Below are 13,721 nucleotides of genomic sequence, written 5' to 3'. Positions count from 1 at the left end.
GTATCTATTTGCGCTGCCAGAGAAAGTAGGTGGGCATGGTGTGAAGCACAGAGGAGAGAACACGCACAGGTCATGACAGTGCATAGCATCCCTTGGTGCCTAACCTGCTTGCCCATCTCTGCACAGATAAACTGTGCTGCTACCCATACACAGCACTTCCTTTCCTTTTTTCCTCTGTCCCCCTCTGCTTCCCAGTTGCTTTCCGTTCCCTCTTCTCCCCGGTCCTCTGCCCCTCCACCCCCTCTCACTCTGGCTTCTCCCTTTTATCAGCCCTCGTGGGTTCTGCCTGACTTCGCTGAGCCCCTCCTCCCCCCCAGGTCCGTGTGCCCCCACATGCTCTCTGGTCCTCCACTAACTAGCACAGATGAAACTGTAATTAACAAGCCATGAGGCACTGTAGAGCTAGCTCCAAGGAGCTAAATAATTACAGTCCCTCCCCTCTCCCGCTGTTCTGTTTGAAACAGCAAAGTGAAGCACTGGGAAGAGGAGGAGCAGACCAGGTGGTGGGTGGGAATTTAATTAACTTCTGAAGTGCTCCTGTTCCTGCTGCACTCAGATGAGGATGATGATGGGCTACAGATCAGGAAGCTGCACAGGTCCAAATGCAACGTTGTGACAAACTTCCACGTCGGCTGCACCCAGAAGGCCCAATCCTGTCGCACGTGGAACCGTGCGGACTTTTTGTACTGTCCTGAAGACCTCTTACGTGGGAATCCCACCAGGGCAGGCCACAGAATACCCTGTCAGGGTTCAACATCTATGATTTTCACACCATTTCAGTGCAAAGTCTTTTGAACATGATGCTTCTGCGCTCTGTGCAATGCATCTTTCTGTTGCTGGAGGCAGCAGACTGGAGGCAAGGTGTGAAAATAGTAGCAATAGCAACAACAGACGTCTGTGACCTCTTTCCTCTCATTTGTTAGTTGTTCTTCTTTCTCTTGTTTTCCTCCTCTTTCCTCTTCCTCCCGTCCTCCTTGCTGAATGTTCTCTGAACCATTTAAATCCTTCTGCAGCTCCAGCCACCACCAGATTTTGTGACAGGCCCATGCAGACTCTGCTGGCTGCTCCTGCCTGGCCCAGTGAAACGCTCCCACCTCTGAAGCAAGTCCATGTTTGAACATCAGGGGGGTGACTGGTTCACCACCTCAAAGTGTATGTATCTTACTGGACAGACAAAAATGGAGTTCACAGGTCCATCCAACACAAATCAATCAATCAATCAATCAATCAAACCCCAGTTGCATCTGCTGGATGAAAACAGCATGGTTGTCAGGAAACAGCATATGCTGGGTCACAAACAAATTCCCTCAGCACAGGTAACCGGAAACAAATACACCCCTTCACATGCAGTGAGTTCAGGTAAAAGTAACATTCATTAGGTTTTCAAAATTAAGCTCTTAAAAAACAGGATGTGATTGCCTGTGCACTTTTAACTTGACCTCTTTGCATGGCTGCTTTCTTCAGTTGCACTCTCACGTTTTTCTGGACTGGACGAAACCTTGCAAAAAGATTTTTAACATGGCCGAGGCTCATGTAACTTTCTTCAGCAATGCTCTTGGACAGACCAGCTCTTTCTATCTGTGACAAAGGAATTTCATATCAAGAAGCAGCTCTCGGGGGTCAGTTCACCTCACAGGACTGATGTCTAGCAAAGTTACAAGCAACAGAAAACAGCATCCTAACATGAACACCTTAACAATGCGTAGCTTTATTGAGTCTAATTCTGGATTCCTTCATGCTGTTTCCTACAGCACCTGGAAATATAGTTTTAAAAGAAATAAATGAAAATAATCATTTGTTTCCTCAGGGTCTATTTTGGCAGCTCTCTGCTCCAGTGGCAGAACACTTCAGGCTTCCCGGGAGGTTACAAGGACTGTAGAGGCTGAAGGTGCAGAGGTGTCATGGTCTCCGGTGAGCAAGCAGCGAGGCTTGCACAAAGCCGCTTGCACAATGCTGCACATTCTTGGGTGCCACCTACTGGCATTTGAACTGTACATTGCCAGTTTACACGTGTGGAAAATTTCCCTTTTTCCCTCTTCATTTTTAAGCACAAAAAGCTTGTGGTGTAATAACAACCAGATTCCTGCAGTCTGGGATACCCAGGGGGACCTGAAGTGTCTCCAAGCAATTGGAAATGCTGCAAATTCTTCTCTGACACCAGATTTCCTCTGGAATGCCTCATTTCTGCTTTCTTGGAGCGTGCAGCCACTCGGCCACTCACTGAAGGACAGGCAGGTGGGAGGGGAAGGAGGGTGCATGGGTGCAGGTGTGTAAGGCAGCACCGCAGGGTTTAGAGAATGGCTGCTCCCTTTCCTGTGTATCCAGCGACTTCTGGGAGAGTCCTGGCAAATCGCAGCAGGAAGACAGTAAAACACCACCACTCCCTGCTGCAGGACAGTGTTGAGGATGCCAGCAGCCTGCAAAGCACAGCACTGCCATTTCAGAAGATGCCTTGAGCAAGCAATCAGGTACAGCAGACCATTTCATATAGGAGGGAGACAGGGTTGTTTTCAAACCTGACATCCTCTGAAGCTCTGCAGCCCCTTTCTGGGTTGTAGGGAGACATTTCCTTCTACCTGTAGCAGCTTTGAAAGCTTCAAGCTGTGGGTTCTGGAAGCGGAGGAAAAGGGGAGAGAAGCCCTGTGATCTCAGCAGAATGCTGAGCACAGATGTCTCACAGCATCAGCAACTAGATGAAAAGGGAATGCCACCACTGTTCTTCTGGTTGTCTATGCGTGTCAGAGTCTGAACCTTCGTGCTGAGGTCCTCTCATCTGTTGTGTGAGCAAGTGCCTGGCACACGAAAGTGGATGGGCTGTTTGGGGGAGGAAGTGAGAAATTTGCACTGGCCTCAGGTGCAGTGTAGGTGGAGTTTATCATTAATCCTGAGAAACAGCACTCCTAAACAGCGGTAGAGGCAGGCCTCGCTTTGCGTGAGAGAGAAATGGGTGAAAATGCCAGTGCCTGGGGATCACACATAAACTCCACTACATTTAATGCAAGCAACTCCATCTGCTTCTCTGCAACTGCAATGCACCCTGCGGCACATCTGTACAGCAGAGCCATGTCACCTCCCAACCAAAAGCACTTCACACACTATGACCTACAAGCACTGATGAGGGCTGTTTCTTCAAGGAAAAATAAATGACATGAAGGCAAACACGTGGCCTTGCTTTTCTGATAATATATGAAGGCTAAACCAGAAGTTTAGTGCTACACAAACCACTCTGCTTCCGTGCTCTTCTACAGCAGTGACTGTTTTCAAGTTAAGCTCAGTGAAAGCCATTCAGGCTCCTGATGACCACACCTGCACTTTTGCTGGACTAGAGAAGCTGTGCTGCTAGAGCTGGAAAAGACAGTGACTCCCACTAAGTGAGGCTAACAGCAAATGCTATTCACACGCATTTGGTGGAAAATATCGTACCGGCTTCCTCGTGCCTCTACACCAATGCAAACTGGTGCAATATAAGCCATACCAAGACTTGTCTTCAAGTGTCCAGCACAAGGTAGTCGTATACAGGTGCATATGGCCCAGATGGGTTTCAGTGACCTGATAGGGAGGAGAAGAAGTGGTTACTGGTAGGCTAACTGAAGAGGCTGCCCTTCAGAAAGGCTGTGTACTGATGCTGCCAGCTCCCTCGGTGTCCCCGTGCCCCACTGTAGGACAGTGGAGTCCACGCAGCCACACAGGGTGTGTCAGAAGCAGCCACTAACTTTCCACAGTGACAGGCCCCAAAAGAAACTTCCTTTTGAGGTCAAATATAGCAAGAACAATTTCTTGCAAACACGAAATGCTACGGTAGTCAGTGCTAGACCCAAATTCTCTTACCTTTCTGTTTCTCTTTCTAGAAACACGTAATTTTGCTTCCTGGAAATAATCTGAGAAGTTACCTGACCAAGGACCTTTCTGCAAACAAACATTGTTTTATTATATTATTTTAATATAATAATGTAATATTAGACACTGGTCAATCAGTCAGTGCCCACACCAGTGCCACAGCCAGGACCAGGGCAGCCAAGGGGCTGCTCCAGCTCGGACATCAGGCATCTCCCTGGGGACGGGACAAGGCTGGGCCAGGACATCAGGATAAGCCTGGTGAGGGGGGTTGGGTCAGACACAGCTCCAGGACAGTAAAATCTATTAGTGCCCTTTGGGCCTTGACAGTTGCATAATATTTTCCAAGTCTATTTCATCCTCTAACCATATTAACTGACATAGTTTTACAATGATTAATTAAATGATACATTTAAGAAGGTTTTGTAATACTCAGAGGCAGTAAAACAGTTATTGTTTTGAAGGGTGTCACGATTAGACTGTATTTCTACAACCTACAGTAACCTGTTGCATGTATCAGGTGCCACAGTTGTGTTTCTAACTCTTTCCAGGGTCTGCTGACTTGCAGCTCGAAGGAAAAACCTTCATACTTGCAGGTCATTTTCTGTTCATTTTTTCTTCTTTATTGACCTTAAAGCTTAGATGATCAGAGAATCAGATCATTTTGCCCTTCAGGAGGCACTTTTCCAGCCCGCACATGTATGCCTTCACTAATGTTCCCAGGGGCAAAATGCAGGCTGTAATTACATGCCAGCAATGTTGAAAACAGAGTACAAGAAGTGTATTAAGAAAGCCCCTAAAGTCTTAAAGGCCTATAAAAAATGAAAAGAGAAACGAAAGCTCCATGCTCAGCAGATGCAGAAACGCACACACCGGCTTGTGCACGCCAGCCACCTGCTGGGGTCAGCAGCGCCTGCCCCTACCCAAGTCCACGCGTGGCTCTGAGGGGCTGCAGGATGGAGGAAATGCTCTGCAGCCATAGGGGTGACCAAACCCCCCCCCCCCAGCAGCCCAGCAGCAGATCCAGCTCTCTCCCTACACCCACGTTCTCCTTGCTGCTCTCTTTTCCCATTTCTAGGATGCCCTGCACGGTGACAACTGGAACACAAGTCTTATGAGGAGTGGCTGAGGGAACTGGGGCTGTTTAGTCTGGAGAAGAGGAGGCTCAGGGCAGACCTTATTGCTCTCCACAGCTACCTGAAAGGAAGCTATGGGGAGATGGGGGTGACCCTCTTCTCACAGGTAACCAGTGATTGGACTAGAGGGAATGGCCTCAAGTTGTACAAGGGCAGGTTTAGGTTGGAAATTGGGAGGCATTTCTTCTCAGAACAAGTAGTCGGGCACTGGAACAGGTTGCCCAGGGAGGTGGTGGAGTCACTGTCCCTGGGGGTGTTTCAGGAGAGATTGGACCTGGCGCTTAGGGACATGGTTTAGTGGGCGACATTGGTGGTAGGGGGATGGTTGGACCAGACGATCTTAGATGTCTTTTCCAACCTGAACGATTCCATGATTCTGTGAACTTGCTGCTACCTGCTGTGGCTAACTGTACTTGTTATACTAATGAAAGCAGAAGCACGCCGTACAGGCTTAATGTGAGGCTTCCTTGCAATACTGAATTGCTTTCCTGGGTGAGAGTCTCCCCACTCACTGTGTGTGTCTTTGCACAGAGAACCCAGCGCCAGCCAGAGGAGCCTGACCAAAGGTCGCAGGGGCTGTGCACAGTGCTGCGGCACCTGAGGGATGCAGTGTGTCCCTGCCGTGTGGGTCGGGATTGTTCCCCTCTGCTCTGCTCTCGGGAGACCCCACCTGGAGCCCTGCGCTCAGCTCTGGGGCCCCCAGCACAAGGGGGACACAGAAGTATGAGAGTGAGTCCAGAGGAGGGCCACAGAGGTGATGAAGGGCTGGAGCACCTCTCCTATAAAGACAGGCTGAGGGGTTTGGGGTTGTTCATCCTAGAGAAGAGAAGGCTCTGGGGAGACCTTATAACAACTTTCTAATACCTAAAGTGGGCTACAGGAAGGCTGGGGAGGGAGGTGTAGGGGGTGTAGGGACAGGACAAGGGGTAATGGCTTTAAACTAAAAAAGGGTAGATTTAGAGTAGGTATAAGGAAGAAATTTTTCCCTCTGAAGGGGGTGAGGCACTGGCACAGGTTTCCCAGAGGAGCTGTGGCTGCCCCATCCCTGGCAGTGCCCAAGGCCAGGCTGGATGGAGCTGGGGGCAGCCTGGGCTGGTGGGAGGGCTGGGACTCAGTGGGCTTTAAGGTCCCTTCCAAACCAAACCATTCTGTGATTCTGTGAAGTTGAGGCCACTGGTGCTGACTGTGGCTGCGTGGGTGCTGTGCTTTCTGTCCGTGCTGATGTTTGTGGCTGTCAGCACGTACACGTCTTTGTCTACACGCTGCGCGCGTGTCCTTAATGCATGACCACTGGGAAGACACGCTCAGCCCCCCGTACGGTGGGCCCAGGGACATTACAGATCGCGTGGTGGCAGCGTTCAGAAGAAGGATAAACCAGGCCTGTCTAAAGTGAGACCAGAGCTCCTCAGCAGCATGCCCTGGCTGCCAGCACCGGCCGTGCCCATGGTTACTGGGGGATCACGACAGGCTCATGGCCATTTGTCCTGGGCAACTGCGGTCTTTGCCCAGCTCGTGAGGTTGTGCTTTTCCAGGTACAGGTAACTGACCACCTGTGAGTTATTCCTGCCGGACCCTGGGGTCTCTGCTGTCAACCTGTGCCTGTGTCGTTCCTGGCGTTTGGCGTTATGCCGTTCCCAAACCACAGCTCGCGAGGTCTGCTTCGCACAGCACAGCCTCTCAGCGAGGAGGCGTCCCCGCAACGCGGCACCCGGTGAGGATGAGCAGTTCTGGCCAACACCACTGCGACCTCTGCGGAAATAATTCAACTTAAAGCCGTAAGCGCTATTTCTCATAGTAATGACAGAAATTTGGAAACATAATTTCCCCCTTCCTAAGGAGGTTTGCTTTGCAGAGGAAGAGGATATAGGAAGATACAGGGAAGTCCGCAGAACACTGAGGAATTAGTTACTGTTTATGACATTTGTCATAAAATGACTTGCTCTTCTTTTCCACTGTAAGTACCCGAACTAGAAATCAAAACACAACAATAATAAAGTATATTGAAGTTTCTAGCAGATTCCGGATGGGCACCCGGGCATCACTGACAGTTTCTGTGAGGGACAGTTGTTTCTGAGATGCACGTTAACAACAGGGGCAACTTTTGGGTCACACGTCAAGGTGCCAGTGCCTTAGAAGATTTTATTAACAGGCATTTCTATGGCTCTTCAGTAAGCCGCGTGGGGAGCCCTTCGGCCCGCACCCCTGGGAAAGCCGCTCCCGGCGGGGCGCCGCCCGTCAGCCCCACACGCGAGGCCCAGCGCCTGCCTCCCGGCGGCGGCGGCACGGCGCGGGGCGGGGCCTCGGGGCGCGGGGCGGGGCCTCGGGGCGCGGGGCGGGGCCGGAAGCACGCGGCCGGCGGGCGGGGCGCGGCGCCTCCACTTCCGGCTCGTCGCGTCCCGGTGCGGCCGGCAGTGAGTACCCGAGCGGCCCCGGCCGCTCCCCGGCACCCCCGGCCCCGCGCCCCCGGCGGGCCCCGCCCGGGCCCTGCGCGGCGAGGTGCGGGCGGAGCCGTGCCGTGCCCTGCCGGTGCCCGTGCCCCCCGCCGGACTCGGGCCGCCTGTCCCGTGCCGCCCCGTGCCGGTGTCCCGCGGGGCGCAGGGGGGCCGAGCGCTGCCCCGGGCGGTGCCCGCGCCCTGCCTTCGGAGCCGCCGTGCCGCGCGGCCGTGCCCGCCGCCCCCGCCGTGTCCCCGTTCGGCCCTGGCCCGGCGGCAGCCGGGGACCGGTGGCGCCGGGGCCGTGAGGGGCTGCCGTGCCCGCGGCGTGCCTCCGGGGGGGGGGGGGGTGGGGGGCGGGCCGGCACCTCCGCGCCTCCCGGGCCGCGCCGCTCCCCCCGCGGCCCGGCCCGGTGCGGCGCGGCCGTGTCAGCGCTGCCAGGCCGCGTGCGTCCGCCCCTGGGCCGAGGGGAAGCAGGGGGTTAACGTGAGGGTGTCGGTGCCGTCACCCTGAGACACGGCTCGGGAAACGGCCGGAGGGTAAACCTCCCCCGGAAAGCTTGGTGTAAACTTTGAGCGTTTTGTAATTTTCCAGGTTTGGGATGTGGAAGACGCACTCCTGTGATCTCCTGAAGGTATAGCTTGTCACTAGAATAACTCGTTCTCCCAAGCCTCCTGGTCTCCCTTCTGGAATTATTTGTGCTGTATTTAAACAAGTGACAGTAAGGAAACATATTGTCAAGCACAAGTCGACATCACGAGAATGCATTTTTTTTTATCTCAGCACTGAGCGATGCCAGTTACCCTCACAAGAAACTACTGACAAAGTTTGCCTAAAAATAACCAATAGCCGGTGTAGCTATTAGATCAGCTTTTTGATGCTCTCTGCCTTTCCATTGCCTATTTGTAGCTCAAGCGACAGGTACTCTCAGCACTTCTCAGGGTTTACGTTAAGAAAATTGTAGGTGGCTGCCACAGAATTTAGGTGGATACAGCTGCTTTGAAACATTTTGCTGTGACTACGTTCTTGCTCTACATTGAGCGTGTCCTCGCAGGGAGCTTCTCTGGGTGTCCAAAGGCTGCACGTGTCACTTCAGGTGACAAAACAAAACCATTTCTCACCTGCTTTGAGTGCACCTTGGTTATTCTGTTATGCCCAGACAAGAACTGCACAGTGTTCGGTACAGAAACACAGTACAGGTGAAGAAAAAAAAGTCTCCTGATGTTGTGCTCTGATGATAACCGTGTGTTGTTAGATTGTTATTTTTTAAGATGTTTAGATTTGACAGTCGCATAACTTTGTAGGGGTAGCAAGAGGGACAAAGATGTGATTTCCGTTTTGCTGTTGCTAATAATTTTGATGACTTACATCAAATGAAGAAGAGGTGTGCTACTCCTATACCACTTATAGCCATTGAAATGAAAGATTTCATTTAACTGTATCTGAACATTTAAGTTCTTTAGCGATTTCATGTCAGTTGTACATGTGCCATATCTTAACAGTCTAAAGTACTACTCAGTTTACATATCAGAAATACGGCTAAATAGAAAATGGAAAACAAAGGTCCATTCTATGTGAAACTATAAAGACTGTTGATGTCTGCTACTGTTCTGATGTCCGAACTTCTATTCTGGTAGATACACGTGATTTTAGGATGTTTTTGGTAATTTCCTTGAAAGATTTTCTTTTCCATTTTTATCATCATTCCTGTCTGTAACAGGGAGGCTGATTATAGACATATGCCGTATCTTTGCTCCCTAGGTGAGGAAATAATACATTTGTTGCTGTATTTTCAACATGGCCTTTGTCATAGAAATGTTAGATTTGATAGTGCTGCAAAGATTAAGCAGAGAGCAAGTAAAATAAGGAAATACTGGAATTCACTGATGGTGTTTGATGGGGATAGTGTGCTTGTCTGAAAAGCTGTTTTTGCAACACCAAAGGATGACATATTCTCCTTTTAGTGATTTTAGTTATTTGCTTGTTTCTAAAAAGTCTTGATATTTGAAGTTAAGCAGAATGTGTATTTGAAATGGCAAGAGGAAAAGAGAAGAAAGTTACTGTGTGAGCTACGAAAGTTTGCTGGAGTTGAAGTAAGAGTAGCGAAAGGAATTAAGTTAAGTAGATGAGAGGAGATGCTAGGGAGACACAAGGCAGGTGAAGCATCAGTGGCATGGGAAAGCCTGGCGTGGGCATCTTGCTGGCACACAATCAAAGCACCTTCTGTGCTCATGTTAACGGCTCAATGTTCCAAACTGCTTTGAAATTTTGGCTGAGGAAGTAGTTTCCTGCATGCAACTTTAAAGTTGCTTTGGGGCTTCTGATTAACTTGTTTGTGCTCCTTCTCCCTGCCTGCAAGTCACCATCAGCATTTCCTTTCTGACCGTGGCTGTATAGCTGCCAACTTTGTTACTTTACAAAGTGAGGATTCTTGTTTGTTTGTTTGTTTGTTTGTTTCAATGAGCTAAACAAAAAGTGCTGGCGAGCAGTCTTTGCAAATGTTTCAGGAAAATGCCCCCTGCCCCCCAGGTATTTCCAGGTACAGCCATACAGAGCTTTGTTCAGGGCTGGTTAAAAGAAATTCAGGTATCTGTGGTTTTCTTGTGTTTGGGCTTTGGTTTTTGTTTGTTTTTGGTTTTTACATTGGTAGCCCTTTACTTGAAGTTCTGACTTAAGGCCTACCACAGGGGCGGTCAGACACCTCTGAGGAAAGCTCTGCAGTGTGTTCAGGTAGCAGTATGATTTTTGTTGATGAAGGGGCGGGGTTCTCCTGTGGCACAGGGCTGGAAGTTGTTTTTTTGTTTGTTTGCTTTGTTTTTAAAAATTAGGGCAGTCCAGTTTGAAAGAACAATGTGTTAGTGTGTTTTGCTCTCCGCAGTTTGTATTAACTATAATATTAGCTACTCCGTGTGGGATTAATTTATGTGGATTAATTTACTTTTTTAACATTCAGACGTGAGGGATGTCTTTGTTATAGTCTAGCTGACAGCAAAAATGTTTAGACTATTGTCCATTGTAGGTAAAAGAGTGCTTTATTTTGACAATCTGATAAACATCAAAACTTTCTGTTGAGCTCCTTTTCTGTTTCCTGGAGGCAGTGTTTTTGTCTGCTTTGATTATGCTTGAGAGATATTTCTCATGCTGTGGTGAAGTGGTAGGGCACGGCTGTTGTCAGAATCCTACAACAGTAAAAGGTAGAAATAGGTATCTTCACACCATTTTCTGATGCTGATATTTGACGTTTCTCATTTCTCAGTGGCCTGATGCACATGCTGAGTGAGCAAGACAAAGATCCCTTCATTGTTCCAATTCCTGCATGGACCTGAGAGGAAGAGGAGCCATCAACTGCTCCAAATTTCTGTAGTCTAGAGAGGATAGATCACAGTAAGTGTAGTGCAGTGCTGCCTCTTCTTACTCTTGTCTTCATTATGAAGTGTTTGTAAGTCAGATACATGGGTGTTCCTCGACACTTCAGATCCAAAAGTCTTGTCCAGATGTGTACTTTCAGCTATGCCATGTGGGTACTTACCTTGTGTAACTTTATCCAGCAGGTGACAGGAGTAGAAGCAAAAAGTGTTTGGATTAAGTTGTCTTTTTGAGTATCTCTGAAATTGCAGTGTGTTTCATGGGGATTCTTTGATTTCCTGCATTACTGAAAGTCTTTTTTCTCACTTCCTGTAACTGCTAATTACTGTTGTAACTTTGCTTGATTAGAGCTGGATCTTCTTTTGTTCTTGTCCTACGGACTGGAGCAGGTCTAGCCCTATTTGAAAGGGTGATCCCACATAACAATGAGAGGGAAGGGTTCTGATGCTGTTTGGATGTGATCTCAGCAAGCGATTACCAAAGTGACTTCCTTAGCTGTGCAAGTGAGATTGAAAAATGTATGCTGAACTACTTGAAGTCCAAGCAGAAGAGGGGAGAACACATGGGTTTTCCATAAGAATTGTATTTTCCTGCTTTTGCAGCCATGTCTTCTTTATGTATGTGGAAAAATATGTGTTCCTCTTCACTTTGACTTCCAATGTAACAAAAATATAGATGAATACAAATCTATCAGAGAGGGACTGCTGTGACATGTTCACTGAAAGCTGCAATAATAAGAGCCTTTAGGTTCTTTGAATAAAGTCATCATGCAAATTACTTAAGTCTGGGACTAGCAAATCTAAGTTTTTATACTTTTATGTCTGTACACGTACAGACAATAAGCATACAGAAAACTTAAACAATAACATTCCACTTCAACAACCATAAAATTGATCTCTGTCCGGCAGATTTTCATGCCTGCAAAAGCTGGTTGGCTTCTGTAGGACTATATATAACACAAAAAGATAGACTTTCCAGAGAAAGTATTTTGTTTCTTCTTAATGTGTGATGTGGGCATGTAAATGAAATTATGAAGCCCTTGAGTTAGACAAAGTAACTTCAGAATACCTTCAAATGTTAGGCCCGGCTCATCAGTATGTAGTGAACTCTTTATTTATAAATACTCGCAGTTTGGTTAGGATCAAAGAATAGATGAAGTGGGAAGGAACTTCTTGAGATTATCTAGTCCAACTGCCTTGACTCAAAGCTGCGTAACCTAGAGCAGTTTGCTCAGGGCAATGTCCAGATGGGTTTTGAATTTAGTCAAGAGTGGAGACTCCACAGCCTTTGTGGGCAGCAGTTAAAAAGTTTTATCATATGTTTCAGTGGAATCTCCTGTATTTTAAATTGTGCCCATTGTCTCTTATGTTGTTGGACACTACTTGGAAGAATCTGAGTTGGTCTTCTTTAGTCTTCCATCAGGTCCTTATGTACATTAATAAGACCCTCTGAGCCTTCCATTCTGCAGCGTCCAGCGTGAACAGTCCCAGCTCTAACAGCCCCTCCTTGTGTGACAGATTCTTCTGTCCCTTAGTCATCTTAGTTGCTACACTCACTGCAACATGTCCTTATTTTTCTGTTATGGGAGAGCCCAGAGCTGTACACGGGACTCCAGATGTGGTCTTGTGAGTGCTGAGTAGAGTGGAAGGGTCACAGCATCATTGAATATCTCAAATTGGAAGGGAGCCACAAGGATCATTGAGTCCAGCCCCCGTCTCTACACAAGACCACCCAAAAATCACCTCCCTCCACTTGCTGTTGACATTCTTCAAGAGCCCAGCATGCTGTTTGTCACAAAAGTTTTTTGACTCATGGTCAACTTATTCCACTCTCTAGTCCTTTTCTGCCGTCTTGTTTCTGCAGTTGGCCCCAAGACTTTATCCTTCCCAGGTGCCTGACTTTATATTTACCTTTGTTGAACTTTCTGCCCATTTCTCCAGCACACTGAGGTAGCCCTGACTGACAGCACAACCATCTGCTGCATCAACCACTCCTCACGGTTTTGCATCATCTGAAAACTTGCTGAGGGTGCGCTTTGTCCATCATTCAGCTCTATTTATTCTTATTACAGCTTATTTTTTTAACAAGTGGTTAACAAGAAAGGGGAGATTGGGCCTTAATCCTCGATCCACCAGAGAGGCCAATAAAAGTTGCAGATAACTGTTGCACAGCTGGGAGGAGTATAGAGATGTGGCTACTGTTGAGCTGGGCAGGTACTGTTTGCAGGTGTGCCTTCCTCATGTCTAAGTGCATTGTAGCTGCGTCTTTGTGGCATCATAACTCAGCTTGTAAGTCCTGATAGGACCATGTGACTTGTTAGTTTGATGACTGCAGATTTATATACTCACCTTTATTATACCTCTTTTTTTTTTTTTCGCTACCTTCAGACTTGAGCTTGTTCAGAATATATCTGTGTGCTTCTGTACCGTCACACTAATAATTCTTGTCCTAGGGTTAAATAATGAAGTGCCAGGTCAGGTGACCTTGCAGCCCAGAGGTAGATACGTTTCAAGTTACTTCTCTGAAATACCACTGAGCGTTGCTTCCCTGTTCTTTCAGGGAGTATGCATATATAACGCATTATTTAGTAATACGGTTTGCAAAGTATGCGGCATTAATACTGGTTGGTGGGACAATCAAGACTTACACCCATTTGTCTCCCGATCCACACAGGAACCTTGTTTTTGAACCAAGGATAGAGAGGAGCTTTGGTGCCTGAGAGTTTCCACAGCTTTCAGAAGCCAAAGTGGTTGAGGTTAATGTATTTGGTAAGGTTAAACAAAATGCACCCTTAAGTAGCTTCTGCTGTTAATTGTTTTTAGCATTGATTCTTGTAGCTGTTAAGTCTGCTCAGTCTTCCGTATTGCAGAGCAGTATGACTGACTCCAGCAATTTCAGAAAGACCAAAGTTGTCATTTGAAACTTATTTTGGGATATACATTCATAAGCATA

General features: G+C 48.0%; 2 protein-coding genes across 4 annotated transcripts in view; both read left to right on the top strand.

Moving 5' to 3' along the window:
- Positions 1-13,721, top strand: part of SLC25A51 (solute carrier family 25 member 51) — a 411,938-nt gene that overhangs the window by 188,043 nt on the left and 210,174 nt on the right. The gene's annotated exons all lie outside the window — the stretch shown is intronic.
- ZCCHC7 (zinc finger CCHC-type containing 7) overlaps positions 7,297-13,721 on the top strand; it is a 119,047-nt gene continuing 112,622 nt past the window's right edge. The window contains exons 1-3 of one of the 3 annotated variants that reach the window (XM_066987730.1): positions 7,297-7,381; positions 7,998-8,037; positions 10,660-10,787. The gene's annotated coding sequence lies outside the window, so the exon portion shown is untranslated. Of the gene's footprint in view, positions 7,382-7,447; positions 7,467-7,997; positions 8,038-10,659; positions 10,788-13,721 lie in introns of those variants that run through there. The other 2 variants (XM_066987731.1, XM_066987732.1) reach the window with 2 other exon arrangements.

Source organism: Anser cygnoides, chromosome Z, assembly GCF_040182565.1.
Source record: "Anser cygnoides isolate HZ-2024a breed goose chromosome Z, Taihu_goose_T2T_genome, whole genome shotgun sequence".
In the NCBI taxonomy this organism is placed as follows: domain Eukaryota; kingdom Metazoa; phylum Chordata; class Aves; order Anseriformes; family Anatidae; genus Anser; species Anser cygnoides.
Note: the sequence above shows the minus strand (reverse complement) of the source record. Positions and strands in the feature narration are given on the sequence as shown.